This window comes from Nannospalax galili, unplaced genomic scaffold (assembly GCF_000622305.1).
Source record: "Nannospalax galili isolate Female #2095 unplaced genomic scaffold, S.galili_v1.0 scaffold450, whole genome shotgun sequence".
In the NCBI taxonomy this organism is placed as follows: Eukaryota; Metazoa; Chordata; class Mammalia; order Rodentia; family Spalacidae; genus Nannospalax; species Nannospalax galili.
Genome location: NW_008329134.1, coordinates 3,733,744 through 3,751,874, shown reverse-complemented (window position 1 = coordinate 3,751,874; position 18,131 = coordinate 3,733,744). Strand labels below are relative to the sequence as shown.

Below are 18,131 nucleotides of genomic sequence, written 5' to 3'. Positions count from 1 at the left end.
GAGAGAGAGAGAGAGAGAGAGAGAGAGAGAGAGAGAGAGAGAAAGCATAAGCAGAGGCCTTGCTGTATTTGTTCCTTAAGGATCTACTACGAAAAACATTGATTATAAAGCTAAAAAGTGTGACTCGTACTTGAATCACAAAAGGCCTGTTTGATTGGTAAGATGAGGTCTGTGAAATCCTTCTTTGGTCAGCCTCAAAAAGACAATGATTGTCCTGCCAAGTCCTCCTTAGGTACAGTATGGAAGGATCAAAGTAGTTAGAACAGCTATTCAATATTCTAAAAATAAGTGTTCTAAAAATAAGAATTTATTTCCCCCAAGTAATTGTCTCCCTGTGTTTGGCTTAGGGGAGATGTGGGATGGATTGTTAAATGCAGGACTCAGAGTCTCTACACATGTTGGGCCTGCACATTTTCCTGGTTTCTGATCTGTTTTCACCAGCAGTGCCTGACACTTCTCATAATAAACATTTTGCTGGCTCATCACAAAGGAAGGATAGAAAACAAAGCAGGTCACAGAGGCTGGAAGGGGTAGGTTTCCTTTGGATTGTTTCAGTCAAAACATCACATGACCTTCATAGACCTCTATTCTCAAATCATAGCGTAATGAGGATTTGTGAGGACCATTTGCTTAGGATTAAGTACTCAGGATCTGCACATAAAAGTATAGAAGAAAATAATATGACTCAGGTCACTTAAGCTTCACAGAACTTCATGGGACAAAGTTAAGAACAACACAGTAAGATATGTTGAACCTATATTTTCTTTCGAAGCAGCTTAATTACACTCCTGAATTACCCAGTGCATAACCTACTGTTGTGTATAGTAAACTGTTAGCATGACCCTGGCTCACCAAAGAGAATCACCCCATACCACATTTTAGCAACCTAATTCTGTCTTTTATGATATTATTGTTAAGGGATTGGAAACTATTGGAAAGTTGTCTATAAAAGAAATCATTCTGATACAAATATTTATTCACAAGCACTGTGGAAAGTGATTCACTCCTGGGATATTTGCTGAGTCCTAACACAAAGACTACAGAAATTACACTGCATTCCTGTCAGCTTCGACCCAAGGCAGCACAGAGGCATGCTGGCACATGGACAAGTGTGCGAGCATCTATGCCCTGTACAAGTTGGGGCAGGTTATATTTACTATGGAGGCATGGGATAATGGGTCATGGAAAATACAGCTCAAGCTACAAGAAGACAGGGAAGTGTCTTTATTTCCATGTAGAATCTGTAAATACTTGCCCTGTACACACCCACACAGGTCCCACAGTCTATAAAGGGATCATTTGGGGTTGAGCAAAGGGAAACAAGCATGCTTCTGCACTTAATCATTTGATCCAAATATTTGCTTTGTACCCACTTGTTTCAGGTACTGTTCTATGTCCTGGGGATAAAGAGTGACCAAAAAGTTCCCACGGAGCATATTATAAGTATGTGCTTGGTCTAAGGACAAAACAGTTACTATTATCCCCATTTTATTGGAGAGGAAACTGAGGCCCTAGAATTTAACAGAACTTTCTAGACAAGAGTATGGATCCAGACAGTGGTTACCTAATCATTTTGTCATCCTGCCCATGGATACTTGGAATGGAAAGTTCTGTTGGAAGGTACAGGGGCAGGGAGCCATGAAGGTAACAACAGTTGACACTGTGTCCTGATTGTAACAGGTGCTCTGTTTGGTGCCACATAGAGGTTATCTAGCTTTGTTCTATATCATGTAATGGATAAGATTAAACAGTGCAGGGTCATAACTAGTTAAAAGGAAAGAGCCAGAATTGTTGGAGTCTGAGGGCTCATACCACAGAGAATAAACAGTTGAAAATTATTTTTCAAATTTTCCTTAAAGCTTCTTGGATGGATGTATGTGTATATGTTCAAAATTAAAATCATAGTTATGTAGCATGGCAGGCCTGGTACCATGTTCAGTGACTTAACGAATGAGTGAGGAGGTGTTTCTGCTCTGTAAAGAACCCTCATGATTTGTTCGGCATGTGTTCTGGCAAAGTTTTTTCACATCCTTTTTTATGTATGAGAAAAGAAAAAAAGCCTATATAGAAATATCATTTGAATTTCACATCCTATTTCACAGAAGTCTGGTCTTTGAGAATGAAAAAAAAACATGACTTCCTTCAAAAATACTTACATTGGGAAGTCATACGACAGACTATGTTTGTGTCTGAGTTTCCCCTGTGCATCCCTGGCACACAGGTTGGATGCAGCCATGTAACTGGTAATGACCTACTTGGTCCTCTCATAAGATTCATTGCACTGGATAGAGTCCTGCTGGTTACCCTGAAAACTGCTGATAGGTCAACCTCCTGGTTCCTATAGAGTGTCTGATGGTCCCATGATAGTCACCTGACCAATCTTTGTAGCAACTAGAGTAATGGAACCTTGATGTACTACAGCTCAACCGTCTGTTTCACATATGATAGAATAATGTGAGGGCCATCAGAAAAGGATTGCTCCTCTTCCATTTGGAAAAAATCCTTTTTAAGTAGATGTTCTGGTAATGTTTTTAGCACAGGTCCTAGATGAAAGTTTATCAAGAGAAGAGTAACATATAAATTCAAGGAAGAGATGTCATTCATTCAGATCTCCTTACCTCCAGTAGCCACAGTTTTCTGACAAGTTCATCAGTCCAAGATAATTTCTATTTAAGAAAGAGAACTCTCATGTGGCCTCCCCATCCCTTTGCAAATAGGTTCCTGGAAGGTTTGGCCTGATGATTTCCTAAACATATTCAGCATAGTTTAATACACCCTTAACCCCACAATACTGTCTATCACAAACATTGCTTTATTTACTCTTTGTAGTAATTCTATGAAGAAAGAATATTATTTCTATGAGTCGTTGGGACTAAAAGAGGTCAACTAATTTGTCTAGGTTTATAGAGAGTAAGTGACACAGATAGGATAGTCAAGATCTCAGAATCCAAGTTTAAGTCTCCTTCTGATTTAGCACAGTGTCTTCTGGGTAAGAAAAAGAAAATCTAGCACACATATTTTATTAAAGTTTATTTTAAAACATTATCCAGAAGCCCTCATCTTTATATGTTATATCAATGGCAAGTTACAACTTAAATAACTCGGAATCTCAAAATCAGACAAAGTGGTATTAGATTCTATTGCTAGGAAGAGTTCTTTCCCCTTCTCATTTTGGGTGGTTAGTGGTCATACTAGGTATACAGGTATCAGATGTGTAGGTAGACATTTATTTGGTTGAGTCCAACTGTAAGTGTGGAAAGTGTTTTTTAAGTTATGGGGTCAGAACTGTTCTAAAAAATAGCAGCAGCAGCAGCAACAACAACTAGATTTCTGGATTGTAGTACATTCTTCTATGCAAATCAGCATGATTACTGATAGATTTTAAAGACTAAAGATTTTTATTTATTTATTATTGAAGTTTAAGTATTTTGATAGAAGATATTTTGATGGTATTTAGATCCCTTCCCCTATCTGCACCTCCCCTTGCTACTCCCCACCCAATTATTACTATTATATATGTATATAAGGAGTCTAATTTGTGTCCCCAAATGTTCTTCAGTGTGGGTCCATCCACTGAAGCCTAGTTAACTTACTAAGAGTTACATCTTTGAAAAAGAGTGACTCTCACCTTTGCAGCAGCCATCTGTTACCAATAGTTCCTCAGGTAGGGATGGGGTTTATTACCCACTTCCCCACGTCAACGAGATTTTGTCTGATTTAAGCTTGAGTGAGACTTGTGCATGCTGTCACCATTGCTGTGAGTTCATATGGGTAACTGACCAACTTTCAGCAAAACTCTGTTTCCTTGTGGTCATCCACCCCCTCTGGCTCTTACAATCTTTCTGCCCTCTCTTGTGCAATGATCCCTGAGCCTTGGGTGTAGGTGTCCTATTCAGGGATAAGCAGTCTTTACCCATTTGTTTTCTGCACATCGGCCAAATCTGGGTTTCTGTGTTAATCACCATCTACTGCATAAGGAAACATCTCTGGTGAGAGTTGAGAAATGGATTAATCTACAGGATAACAATAAGTCATTAGGAGTCAGTTTAATGCTACATTTTAAAGAAAACTAGTATTGGGCTCTCCCCTATGCCCTATGACCTATCTAGCCTCAGGTTCCTAAGCCTGATATCAGTGTCAGGTATGGGCTCCATCCTAAAAAACAGACCTTAAATTAAAAATCCAATTAGAAAGTGGTTGGTTACTCCCATAATATCATGCCACTGTTGCACAGGTGGGCATATCTTGGCAGGCCAAGTTATTGTTGTACCTCACAAGATTTACAGCTGGGTAAGGTTGATGATTAATTTTCCTTTCAGGTAGTATGCATAGCACCTTCCAGAACTATGAAACTAGACAGTAGAGATCAGGCTTTGAAGTCAGCACCAGCTTGATTGTTCCATGTTTTTTCTACAGCCTATGTATATATAATCTTTAGCAATATGGGCTTGCTGTGGAGTTCTGGTAGGTAACCAAGAGCAGGACCAATAGTCAGTATTGTGTGAGAGTCTGTGGAACCCCTGGTCAACAGCTCCAAAAACATGGAGTCTATTTCTGACACTGAGGTTTTGTTTGTTAACTGCTAAAGATTTTAAAATATTTATTTATTTTTGTTTTTGATGTATAAGTGGTTTGCTTATGTGATGTGAGTTCACCCATGCATGCAGTGCCCACAAAGGCCAAAAGAGGACACTGGATCCTCTGGAACTGGAGTTACAGAACATTTTTAGCCATTGTGTGGGTGCTGGGAATCAAACATGGGTCCTCTGGAAGAGCAGCCCGAAGCTCTTAACTGCTGAGCCATCTCTCCAGACCCAAGGTTAAAGATTAAAAAATAATAATATATATATATGTTTCATATATATGAAAACACTTCCACTTTATTTTCAAAGAGCATTTAAAAAATAAATGGGAGGTATACTAGTTGTTTTTCTGCTGCTATGATAAAAACACCATGAATAAAAGGGACTTAGAAAGAAAGCATTTATTTTGGCTTGTGGTTCCAGAGGGAGAGTTCTTAGTGGTAGGGTGTGGAGGCAGATGATGGGGTCAGGAAGCTTTTTTCTTAAATGACAAACATGAAACAGAGAAAGAGTGAACTGAAAGTGTAACAAGGCTATAAACTGTCAAAGCCCGCCCCTAATGATATACTTTCTCCAGCAAGGCCCCACCTCCTAACCCTCCCCAAGCAGAGTCACCAACTGGAGACCAAGTGTTGAAATACTTGAGCCCATGGGAGCTATATCTCATTCAAATCACCACAGGAGGGTTGTTGAGTTACAAAAGCATATATGTCTCCCTGAAATAAAAACAGTACATTACTGTTTTAATAAAATAAAGAAAGCAGTGTACCTGTCTCCAGTTACTCACTGCACATGAGATTAAGTTGCCTCTTTTTGTTCTCACATACATATGCACACCATGTGGTCTAGCAGTCAAACAAATGTTTTATGGGTGGCCCAAGGAGATGCCCTAATATAAACCATTTATTTAAAGAAATGTATAGGCTCTCTCTACCGGGCAGACAAGCTAATAATTATCTTGAGAATTTTTTTGTTCCTGGTACTTCTTGTCTACACAATAAATTATCTGAGTATTGAAACTGTTTGTGTATTGTGGAGGTTGTAGTAAAAATGTAATAGAATCTGCTGAAATGATAAGTGTCAAGATCTTAAATTTGATTTCAATATGACAAATATGTTGTGGATTAAAGATTGTGAAAAGAGTATTATGTTAAGTGTACATATGTACATAAATATGCATACATACAAATGTGTGGTCTACATTTGGTAGGAAGATCCACTTTCTCTTGCCTCTTTCTTCCCCTATGTCAGACACTATTCAGCCGCATGTCCTTGGAGCTTCTCAATAACATGTCCAGTCTTTCCTCTTCTCCCCAGTGCATTGAAGTTTTGTTCTTCACAGTACATATAGAGAGAATATATAATCGCTTAGAAAAAAAGTATGTATGTACATATTCCCTAGAGGCTATCTGCTGTAGAATCATCCTAATAGAGGTCTCTGAGAAGGAGGCCAGCACTAGGGTTTTTTATACACTGTAAGGTACAATCTATTCAAATTCCCAGTGTTAACTGGGTGTGGTGGTGCAAGACTTTAGTCCTAGCATCAAAGGAGGCCGAGACAAGCAGAGCTCTGTAAGTTTGAGGTCAGGCAGGGCTGGATAGTGAGACCTTGTCTCAAAAACCAAAGAACCAAATTCCCAGTGTTTGTATAAACTGCCTTAAAACTTGGGTTTCAATTATGTTATGAAACATGTCTTGAATTACAGGATTTAGTGCAATGATAAATGGTTAAAATAATAGTAAAGTGTAATGAACTTTGCATTTTAAAATATTTGCATATATTTTATATTAATGCATAACCTTTGGCATGAAATGTTAGTTGTTACAAAATCCTTATTATTTATTTTATCATCTCTGTTTAATGAAAGGACACAGTTTTATTACCTTGAAGGTTGAAGATGGGAAAAAAGGGACTAGGTCTAGTTCTCCACTAGAGAGACATAGATAATCATGTAACTCCATACAGAGAAGGAAAAAGCATATGCTAAATACATAATAACTGAACAAATACCTGGAATTTTATAAAATGAATTGCATAAAATTTTATAGAAATTAACTAGAGGATGAGGTAATGGCTCAATGGGCAAAGTGCTTGCTGCACAAACATGAGGACCTGAGTTCGCATCTGTAGCACCCATGTAAAAGCTGGGTGCAATGGCATGTGTCTGCAATCCCAGCACTGTGGAGATGGAGACAGATGCTTCTTAGTTTGATGAATTCCATTTGTGTGTTTTTGCTTTTGCTACTAGTGTGTTTAGGATCCCTGATTTTAAAAATTGATCTCAGTTTCTCTTTGTGTGCAGATTCATGTCACATGTATTGCATGTATGTTCTCAGTCATGATGGCCAAGAACCATGACCCAGGGTGAAGACCTAGTTAAGCATTTCCTGCCTGTGAAACTTAGAAAACTGAGTTTCCCACCTTGAGTCTCAGTTTACACATTTGCATTATGGAAATAATGAGACCTAGGCTAGAGGATTTTTGTATATGTAAAATGAGATCATATACGAAACTGTCTTTGATCTGTAAATAAAAATTAAAATGCAATTTATTTTGAGCTTCATTAGAAACAGAAATGCAGGAAACATTTTCTTAAATGCAGCAGAAATTCACTTTCTTCAGTAATGTCTGAATATTTATATATTTTAAAATATTTCTGTGGTTTCTGAACTTTATTTTTGCAGTAGGTTAAAGAAAAGACAAATTAGTCATCTGAGATTACCCACACAATCCTCTCTTGGAGGTCAAGATGGAGACATGTTAATGGAGAAAAGATACCATTTATTTACAAACATTTCGGCTAACTGAAGAGACTGTGCACAGTTAGCTGAACTCAGAGCTTCCATTGGTCACTGAGCATAAGAAAAAAGTACGTAATCATCAGAATTAATCATACTGACGCCTGTTTGTCTGATATTCTAAAAAAATATTGTGGGAAGTTAACAGCAACAGAATTAGGCAAACAATTTGGAATGTGTGTGTGTATGTGTGTGTGTGTGTGTGTGTGTGTGTGTGTGTGTTACAAAATGTGACTTTTAAACTTGTAGTTAAGCTTTGGCTTAAACTCTATTTATTCTCTGATGTTCTGAGCACCAAGTTTTCAAAACAAGAGATGCCAAGCACCAGTTTGTAAAAGGAAAAAGGGTGATAATTTTAAAATTCATTCATGTAGTGACATTTTTAGGTTATTGTAAATTAGAGAATAATTGTACCAGGGAGCTCATAAATGGTGATACTGAATGCCAGACTTTAGGAAGGAGTGCTGTATTCTCATATTCCCTAAGTAAATGCACAGCATGAATTTAATAATTGAACACTTACTTTAAAAGAACACCTTGGGTAAGACCCTGTCAGGATGTCTTCAGAAATCAGAAGACAGGATTCAAGGACATAAGCCACAGATAGCAACACGGCATTTTTATTTTAAAAATACAAAAAAAGTACAGTGTATTGGGAATAATGACAAATGTTACAGCTACAACCAGCAACTGACATTATAAATGTTAGGGTGGTACCATGAGTTTTCATTTGAATGGATGGTCAATAAGCAATAATGATTTATGGTATTGTATTTCAATTAAGAAAACAAACACATCTTAAAATTCTAGAGTTATGACCATTCTAGGGCTTCTGTCCTGCAGCAGCTCTCGATGGGGTGCTAACATGCCATACTCCCAGACACATTTTAAAAGAAAGGACTTGGATAATAAAGGAAAGCTGTCCCATATAGCACTCATAGTGCACAAAACATTCTGCATTCCTGCTGTTTGCAAAGGACCTTATTGCTATCTTTCATGACAATACAGAGAAAATTCCCCAGCTTCCTCCTTGACACTATAGAATATTGAAAGTTTGGATAGAAAACAATTAAAGCCATCTCCCATGATTTAAATTCATTAAGGCCTTTCTCATCTCCCTTTTAAAAATGTTTCTTTTATTTTCATTTTGAGGTTCCATTTTCGGTCTTCTAATAATCCTGTTGATATCTCCAGACTTCAAATTTTATGTTAATTATGCAGCCTAGACCAAAACAAATATTTTTAACAATTTTATTGTGATTAAATGTTGCTGTTAGGCCAGTCCTCTCTCCCACCACAGGGGCAGGGGATGAGTAGGCACCAACTCAACAACACAGACTCTGGGAGACTCACTGTGTTGCAAGCAGAGCTCTTGTTTATTACATACAAGGGAGCAACCTTTATACCCCTCCCTGTCCTCCCATTGGTCCCCGAGTCTGAGATTTTTCTCTCTCATTGGTTCTTTGGGCATGTCAGCGATCTCCAGGTCTCCTGGCAGAACTTAGGTTAGGTTGTCAGACTCAAAGCAGGAAGCGCGGCCTTGGCCTGTCCCTCCACAATCCACCCTTTTGTTTTATTAAGCGACGGCTTGGAACAGGGCAGCGGCTAACTGTTCTCCGTTCTTTACAATCGCCTCGAAGGCCTGTCTTAGGTTGTCCTCCTCACAAGCAGGCCTTGCCCGTCATAGGTACATGCTATGACCATTAGCATGTCCTGTCTTAGGAGTACCTGTTGTGGGAGGATCTTACCGGTCATTGGCACAGCGAGTACTGTATTGTGACTTTTAACTGCTGTCAGGGTGTTGGTCAATGACTGTGGGGAACATCTTAGGCCTTATGAATTTTTGTGTGTCAGGTCTTGATGACTATCGGCGGGGGTCTTGTCTCTAGATCGTGAAGTGCCATGAGGACCTGGGCGGTTATTTTATTAGCATTTCTCTGTCTGCGCATATGCTGAAGAAGACACTTAAACAAGAGGATTAGTACAATGGCAATTCCACCTAGGAGGAGCCAGGTGACCAACCATGAAGGGTCAAAGATTCTTTTTAGATTTTCCCAAATTTGTGTAAGGAACGTGGTGTCAAGGCTTGGTGGAGCTATTTATGTATAATTTAAGGCAGTTATTTCCTGGGTCATTTGGAATGTCAGATTAAGAAATCTCTGTGACTAGGTACCCTTCAGGATATTTGCTAGCTCTTGTCTGGCCTTGGTAATATTTTTAATCTGATATGGGGTAAAGCATATCTGGGGGTATCACGGGTCACATTGGTGATCCCCTAAGCTTTTGAGGATCTCTATTTCCTCCGCAAGGAGGTCTATTTGTTGTTGTAGATTTTGGATAGCAGGATAAAAATGTGCATTTATAAGGGTCTGTGTATGCAGGACCTTAGCAGAATGAACAACTATATTATTTAAGGCAGTGGTGGTTTGAGCAGTTTGAGTAATTGCAACCGCTGCAGCAGCCCCTGCCGCCATGGAGGTGGCAACCGCGATCGTGATGGCCGCTGATATGCCAAAATCTCTTTTAAATCTAGTCTGTTGTACTATCTGTACTGCATGGAAATGAGAGGCATTAGTGACTGGTACCCATAGTAGGCAGGGGAGGCACATTTCCACTGCTCTGTGCGATTGATTTTTGCTCCAGCAGGAGGAGAGCTTGCAACCCTCATTACTTGTGCAATTGAGTAGGTCATCTGAGGAATTTGTTAGGAGGAAGAAGGGAGGTCTAACTCAGGTTGCCAGAGGGAGAAATGTAAGCATTCTTTTGCGTGTGATATTGACAGACTGTTTCCATGAGTTATTAGCAGAAAATGTGCCATTGAAGACTTGGCCGCCTGCTATAAACAATAAAGGCTTAATATCCATGTAGGCTGAGGGGCCGCACAGTGGCCAGTCTCCCAACATGGGCCTGAGCATTTGTTTTGGGTCTCTGTGGGCATAATATGATGACTGGATGGTACTATTGCCCCAAGGCGGTTTATTCAGGCACTAGATTTTGTCCTTTCCCAAGGTATGGTAAAGCAGGGAAACTGCCTGGCAGAGTCTCCAGGACATGGCATCTCCAATATCTGAGGAGTAACTCTATGGGGTGGGAATCCAAGGCCTCTGTGCCCCATCTGGACCTAAATTGACAGCGAAGGCGTAGCTAGTGGAGGAAGAGGGTCCGGGGAGCATGGGTGTGTATGCCGGAGGAAGGGGAGGGAAAAGAGATATATCACGAAGTGGTTCAGATGCAGGAGGGTTTGTGGGTGGTGGTGTGGGTTGCCTAATTTTGCCCCAAGGGTATATGGGGGGGGTGTCTCTGCCTGGAGGGCTGTAGTACTAGGTGTCTGTCTGGGGGGGGGTTTACTGGACCGCTGGTAGGGTCTGAGTCTAGTTTGGGGGTGTCCGGGTCTTCTGGGATTGTCAGGAGGGATTGGATGGAGAGAGTGTGCATTCTTTGCTCTTGGCAGTGTTTATTAAAGGAGTTAAGAATATCCTCCGTGGAACCCGATTTGATGCTGCTAAGGATGCTGAGCAATATGGGTATAAAGGGAGCTGGGGGGCTCTGCCCTCCTGTATCTCCTGTTTTCTTGAAAGAAAGTGGACTCTTATCCACATATCAGGATCCCACAAGTTCTCAGGGGAGATCCATGGGATCTCAGGGGAGATCAAGGCCTCGGCCCAAAAGTCCTCTAGGTCATTTCTTTTTACTCTAATCCTATGGGAGGTTAACAGTGATTTTAAGGCAGATATCTGGGGCTCCTTGCAATGGGACGGGAAGTTTTCCATTATTGTGATGTGGAAATCAGACACAAGAGGCTAAGAAAAGAAGCCGTGCTGGGAAAGGAAACGTTTAGGTGGGGAGGATATTTCTCAGTCACGGAGAACCTGCCCGCAATTTTAAGAGACCTGCCACCACCCTAAGGGCTCTTAACTGGTGGTTGCCTTACCAGATTGACGAGCGAACTGAAAGTGAAAGTAAAAGAGACAGGGAGGAAAGAGCGGTGTTTTGGAACCAGGTGAGAATGCTTTGTGGGGGACTTCCGTGTTCGTTAGGCCACGGCCATATGCCCACAGGGTGTCTCCAGTCCTAGGACACCCTGTCGGGAGGGCGTCTGTAGTTCTGTCTCCTGGGTGATCAATCCTTATGTGGAGACATGGGGGCGAACCAATTTTCAGAGTGTATGTGCCCTAGAGAAGGACAAACAAGGAAAAAGGAGAGAAGGCCCTCAGTCACTCACCAGACCTAGGGCAAAGAACAAAGAACAGAAAAGGAGTCTACTCACCGAAGAAATCAGCCGGAGGGGACCCTGAACAGAGAGTTGAACAGTGACGATGGTGGGATCAGTTGGCGAGGCAATCTGGGCAGCAACAGGGAAAACAAAGAGAAAGAAAACGCCGCAACAAAAAAGGAGATTAAGGTAAAGAGGCCCAGGACTAAGTAGAGGTCCATGTAGACACCGTTGGGCGCCAGTTGTTGCTGTTAGGCCAGTCCTCTCTCCCACCACTGGGGCAGGGGATGAGTAGGTGCAAAGTCAACAACACAGACTCCGGGAGACTCACTGTGTTGCAAGCACAGCTCTCGTTTATTGCATACAAGGGAGCAACCTTTATACCCCTCCCTGTCCTCCCATTGGTCCCCGAGTCTGAGATGTTTCTCTCTCATTGGTTCTTCGGCAGTGTCAGCGATCTCCAGGTCTGGCAGAACTTAGGTTAGGTCGTCAGACTCAAAACAGGAAGTGCCGCCTTGGCCTGTCCCTCCACAATTAAAGGATTTTTTTTAAAGCAGTTATGTAGGCATCCAGATAGCTTAAGTGTAATGTTTTGAAGTTTCTGGTGAAATAAGGAAGTTATGGTATTCTATAGAGACTCTATGCAAAATATCAAATTTTAGTTAAATTTCCTCTTCTGAATTCAATAATGAAATAATATTTCCTCAATTGTAGGAAGCAAGAGGTAGTTTGACTTGAATAGTGATATATTCAGATATGCAGAGTACAGTTTAGCCTTTTGTGTATGGCAATAAACTGCCTTCCCTAAATTGTTTCTATACAGTCAGGTTGATTGAACAATCACGAAGTAGACAAAAACAGAATTTACTAGTGGAAACAAATAGTGTAGTTGTCATCTTTGACTCGACTTGAATGACTGACTTCTATTGAAGTGTGTTTGTAAGTAGTGGTGTGTCCTGCTGATGTATAAAAGTAGGCAATTCAGTTCATTGGGGCGTATTTTTCAGTACTCAAAAGTACTCAGCATCTAAATCACACTATCTGTCCACCACGTATGCACACATTTATTCCTTGATTTTAAAGCCTGGTATTTTAAGGTTTATATGAAATGTTGCTGTCTTGAGAAAAAAGAGAGAAATGAGTAATGGTCAGAGATGAATTTCGAATTATTTGTCATTACTAGCCTTCATACCTGTAATTGTAAGAGATTATTCATTCCCAAGAATAAAAAATATATTTCTAAAAGATTCCTTTGTACCTCCTAATGAAGCATACTTAGGAAACATTCTTTTTTTCTTTCTAAAAAGTCCAGCACAGACAGAACATCCATTTATCTGAAATGCCTAGACTCAGTAGTGTTTTAGATTTGGAATTTCTGTAAGATTTGGGAATATCTGCATCTACATGAGACACTTGGGGGCTCAGACATCTCCCCCAGTCTAAACAAGAATTATGTTTCATGTATACCTTAAACATGTAGGATGAAAGTAACTTACACGAATGTTCATAGTTTTGTGTGTAAAGTTTGTGCACACAAAAGCATCAACAAAGGTGTCAGCCATCTCCTCACCCACCCATGCGGACGATTTGTTCGGCCACGTGCACCATTCCTGACTAACTGTACATGTGACTGATGAACATTTTCTTGCTTATTCACACATAAGTGAAAAAAATATGTTGTGCCACTAATTGCAGTGACGATAATACTGTGCTGACAGTGACTAAGCAGGAACGCAGCATCCTGAGGTTAGCACCAGCGCTAGAACCACAAAACAGCAGGCTTTCTGGCTTCACCTGTGACCCTGTGCTGGGATTCCGAGGTCACATGATCTTGTGTTGCAATTCAGTGGTCAGCGTCAGCGCTATTCAGTTTTCAGGTGAGAAGCATCCAAAGCAGAAACCAAAATAGGAAGTGGGTCCCCTAGGAATGAGGAGGTATCCTGAGGGATTGCTTGTTAAATGTTTCCATCTGCTCATGAACAACAGCTCTGTCTTAAAGTCTCTCCTTTATCTTCTAAATTGACATGATTTTTCATTCTTTCATGAGTCTACACTGCTCTAGTCCTTTAAAACCCATCAGGCAATTTCATCAGGTATATCTGTGGCGTTAACATCATCATCACCATCATCATCATCATCATCATCATTTCAGCCACTTTGATTTTAAACCATTTTGGTTATTTTATCATCAGTCAATGAGTGAACACCTGAAGCCCCACTTTCAAATGTAAAAGTTTGTTCAGTGCCCAACCTTTCCAGCTTACTGATGGATTGTGGACGGCTCTATTTTGTATGTGTCTAAGGAGATCAGCTGTCTTACTTTCTTAGCTGACCTTCTTACAAAGTTACCATTTTGTTGATTGACATCCCTCAATATAGTTGCAGTCTGTACCATACTGACTACTGTGTTTTTAGTTGTTGTGTTCCAAGTACTGGCAACACAGTTTATGACGTTGTTCAATCTGAACTCTCTTTTAAAACCTTTCCCATCATGCTCCTGTTCTCTGCTACTAGTTGGCTGTGACTCTGCATTGATGTAGAACACCTTGGTGGCATACCTGAATTAATGAGGTCACATTTGAGGGAAAGGATATTACATGAACATTCTTTTTAGTGAGAATTTCAGCTGGATGGTCAACAGAATAGTTGTCGGGGAATAACACAATCTGGCAGTCATTATCTAGCTGAGCTTCCCTGCAGTGAATTCAAGCCACTGATCCAAAATGTTTGTGAAACCGACCAGAAAAGAGGTCCCTGGTGACCCCAACCCTTTCTGTTAACATGGTAGTGGAGTGGTGAAAATACTTCTTTAAAGGCGGCAAGTGTTTACCTGTCACAGCAGCCTCTGGTGCCTGCCAGCCTGGGGGTTCCGGCACAGTCTCTTCACCTTTCACCCCTTTAGGGGTTTTCTCACCAGCTGTGGTGGCTTTCTAGGGCAAGATCCCCCCAACAGTGATGCCTCTTCAGCATCAGACTTCCTTTGGCAGCAGATTTTCATCAGCAATGGCCTTAGCAAACACACAATCAGTTTCCTCCAAGCTTCACGATCACCACCACTCTTTAATGGCGTGTATTTTATTAAACTTCAGCCACCAACCTGTGGAATACTATTTCCTTCACTTTTCAGTTCATCTCACTAGATCTTTGTTCTCAGCACAACACTGAGCAGCATGTGTTCAGTACAATACCCATGGTTCGGTTCCACATAATCGAGAGCTTCCCTTTTAGCTTTATGTAGTGTTTTCCTGACTTTCATTAGGCTCTTTTCACCATATCTTCATGTCCTGCCCTTTCTTTCATTGAAATATCATCTGATTGGCTTCAAAATGTTCCCCTATTTGTTCTTCTCCTGGATTCAAACTCTTAGTTTCTTGTTCAGTCTGACATGAAGACTTTCTGACTGGCTTCACTCCTCTAATTCCTTCCTAATATTCTTTTAAGCCCTCTTTGTAAGTTTTACTTTTTTGTAAATATTTGGAATCGGTCATCTTCGCTTCACTGGTATAGTCTCAATTTTTACAATTTTCTTATTTTAGTAATGTTTACATAAACTGAATCATATAATATGTGACTTTTTGTTTTCGTCATTCTGTGTAATTTTCTGAAGATTTATCCGAATTGTTGTCTGTGTTAATAACTAATCTGTGTTATTGCTGAATGTTGTTCCGCACAGTTTGTTTAACCACTCACCCACTGAAGGACATCTGAGTTATTTCCAGTTTAGTGTTATTACAAATAATGCTGCTATAAATATTTGTACACAAATTTTGCATGAACTTAAGTCTTCATTTCTCTGGGGTAGATGCCCAGAAATGCAGTTGCTGTTTCATAGGGTACTTGAGTGTTTTTATTATAGACGGAGCTGGTAAAAAAAGGAGCCAGGGGCTCCTCCCAAGCCCATGTGACCCCTGAGGAACAGATCCTCAAGCAGCCTTAGAGCAAAATAAAGTTGGTTTATCTGGGCCAACTATAGGGTATTAAATACCCAAAAGGAAAGTATAACCAAAGATTAAAGGGGCCAGTATAATTTTTTAAGAGTCCATGTGTGTAGCTAAAGGCTACATAACAAGCAACAATGCCAGACAGGAGATACATTCTATTGAGCAGTTTGACAGGGTAGACCAAGAGACAAACAGATAGAACAAAAGAATAGAACCAGGAAAATGAACAGCAGACCCCAATCTTATCTAAAGGAATATTGACAACTGATTGCTGCTAGCTGAGGAACAGCTGACCTTCCTAAAACAAAGACCTCTAGATAGGCTGACTAGATTCACCAGATGGACAAGTAGTGGGGAATGGCTGGGGTGCCAACAACACAGTGGACAGTGGCAGCGATGACAGAGTATAAGGGCTCTCTTGGGGGGGCAAGGAGGCTATGGGAGGTGCCATCTGGGAAGTGGGTGTATAGAGGAATAAGATGGTTTGGGATGTTCTGTGTGATACACACACACACACACACACACACACACACACACACACAAAACCCACCACCACCACCACCACCACCACCACCACCAAAAAACTGTAAAACTTTTTTCCACCAGAATTCTGAGTAGTCTGGTTCTTCAAATCCCCACCAGTATTTACTACTGCTGCTGTTTTTCTTTATTTCACTTTATTCTTCCTGATAGGAACTTTGAAGCATTCTCTTATAGTTTTAATGTCACCCCCTCCCCAAGCTATTATTCCCACGTGCTTACTTGTCAAGTGTGTGTGTTAATAACATCCATTTGGGACTTTTACTTTTTATTTTTATTATTTATTTATCATTAGTGTATATGTATGTGCATGATGGTGTATATCTGCCACTGTGCGGGTGTGAGGTCAGAGGACAACTTTTAGTAAGAAGTTTTCTTCTACCACAGTTCAAGCCCTCAAACTCAGATCATCAGGCCATTGAGCCATCTTACTGGCCCCATTGTTTATTTTGACAATTTTTATTTTGTTTACAGGATACTTAATCCCTATGCTATTTGAGATAGCATGAAATGTATTTCATTAAGGAAAATTTCAAATATATGCAAGATAGAGCAAGTTCTAACAAATCCCTACATATTCATTACCCAGTTCCAATACTTAATATTGTTTTTGATTCTTCTTTCAACTAGATGACCTATAGGACAAATTTATTTTTAAGAAAATTATAAACACCACTTCACAACACCATTTCACTCATAAATACCTCAGAATGTATCACTATATGCTAAGGATTAAAAATTCAATTACTATATCTTTTGAAAATTTTAAAATTGAGTTATTTTCTGTTTTTATTAGAGTCTAGAGAGTTCTTTATATATTCTAGATAGTAATCTGTTAGATAGTTTTGTGGCTTGCAAACATTTTCTCAGTTTGAATACCGTCTTTTTATCCTCTTAACAGGGAGAGCAGGCTCAGTGGTTAAGAGCACAGGCTGCTCTTCCAGAGGACCTGGGTTCAGTTCCCAGCACCCTCATGACAGCTCACAGCTGTCTGAAACTTCAGTTCTAGGGGATCTGAAGTCCTCTCTGGTCTCCATGGGAATTATTTGCTTAAGCACACTTACATACATGCAAGCAAAGCATTCATATACATAAAATAAAAAATAATTAAAATATTTTTCAGAGTGTTAAACTTACCATTTTTCCTTTTGTTGATTATGCATTTTGTTTCACATTAAAAGCTGAGCATATCATCCTCACCCTCAAAGATCTGTGTTTTTCCTACAATTTAAAAAAAAAATTTATATTCTATATGTGATCTGTAGTCTTTTGAAGTCAAATTTTATAGTATAAGTTCTGTGGTATATATAGGTCAAAGATCAATTTTCTCTGTCCACTTGACTGTCCAGTGAGTAATGGAATTCCATTGCTAATTTCTGGAAAAGTTAGTGACTTTTCCTCTATTGAGTTGCTTTTGCAGCTTTGTGGAAAGGAACTTGAGTGTATTCGAAGGTCATTTTTATTTTTCTTTAGCATATTATGTTCTATGTGGAAGTTCTGTATGTGTTTTGATCCAATTACACTGACGTATGATCTTCTTAAGTTATCAATGAAATTATACTGTTTCTATATTTTTGTGCCACTCAGGATTGAGCCCAGGGACTTGAGCATGCTGGTAATCACTCTCTTGCTGAGCTACATCCTCAGTCCTGAAAATCGTATTAAATTTTTATTCGCTTTGTTTCTTGTTAACCTGCAGGAATGAAGTTGATTTTTCAACATTTATCTTTTTGTTGTTCTTTTTCGTTTTTTGTTTGTTTTCTTTTGTTTTGAGGCAGAGTCTCACTATGCAGCACTGGCTGGCCTGGAACTCACTATGTAGACCAGGCTGGCCTGGACCTCACAGAGATCTGCCTGTCTCTGCCTCTGGGATTAAAGGTATTCACTGCTATGTGTGGCTTTTTAATCTAGTATTTTTTTAACTTGTTGAACTCACTTTAAGGTTTTAAGCAATTTTTCCTATTTCCTTGTGATTTTCTATCTTAATAATCATATCACTGAATGCAGTGAGCTCTATCTTTTCCATATATATTATTATATATAATCTTGTTTTAT

General features: G+C 39.8%; 1 long non-coding RNA gene across 1 annotated transcript in view; it reads right to left on the bottom strand.

Moving 5' to 3' along the window:
* Positions 1 to 11,298: 11,298 nt before the first annotated feature.
* Positions 11,299 to 18,131, bottom strand: part of LOC115070288 — a 17,918-nt gene continuing 11,085 nt past the window's right edge. Inside the window, exons 3-5 of the long non-coding RNA XR_003849472.1 lie at positions 17,214 to 17,297; positions 11,650 to 11,724; positions 11,299 to 11,554 (exon numbers count right to left, since the gene is read on the bottom strand). This is a non-coding gene — a long non-coding RNA (uncharacterized LOC115070288). The remainder of the gene's footprint in view (positions 11,555 to 11,649; positions 11,725 to 17,213; positions 17,298 to 18,131) is intronic.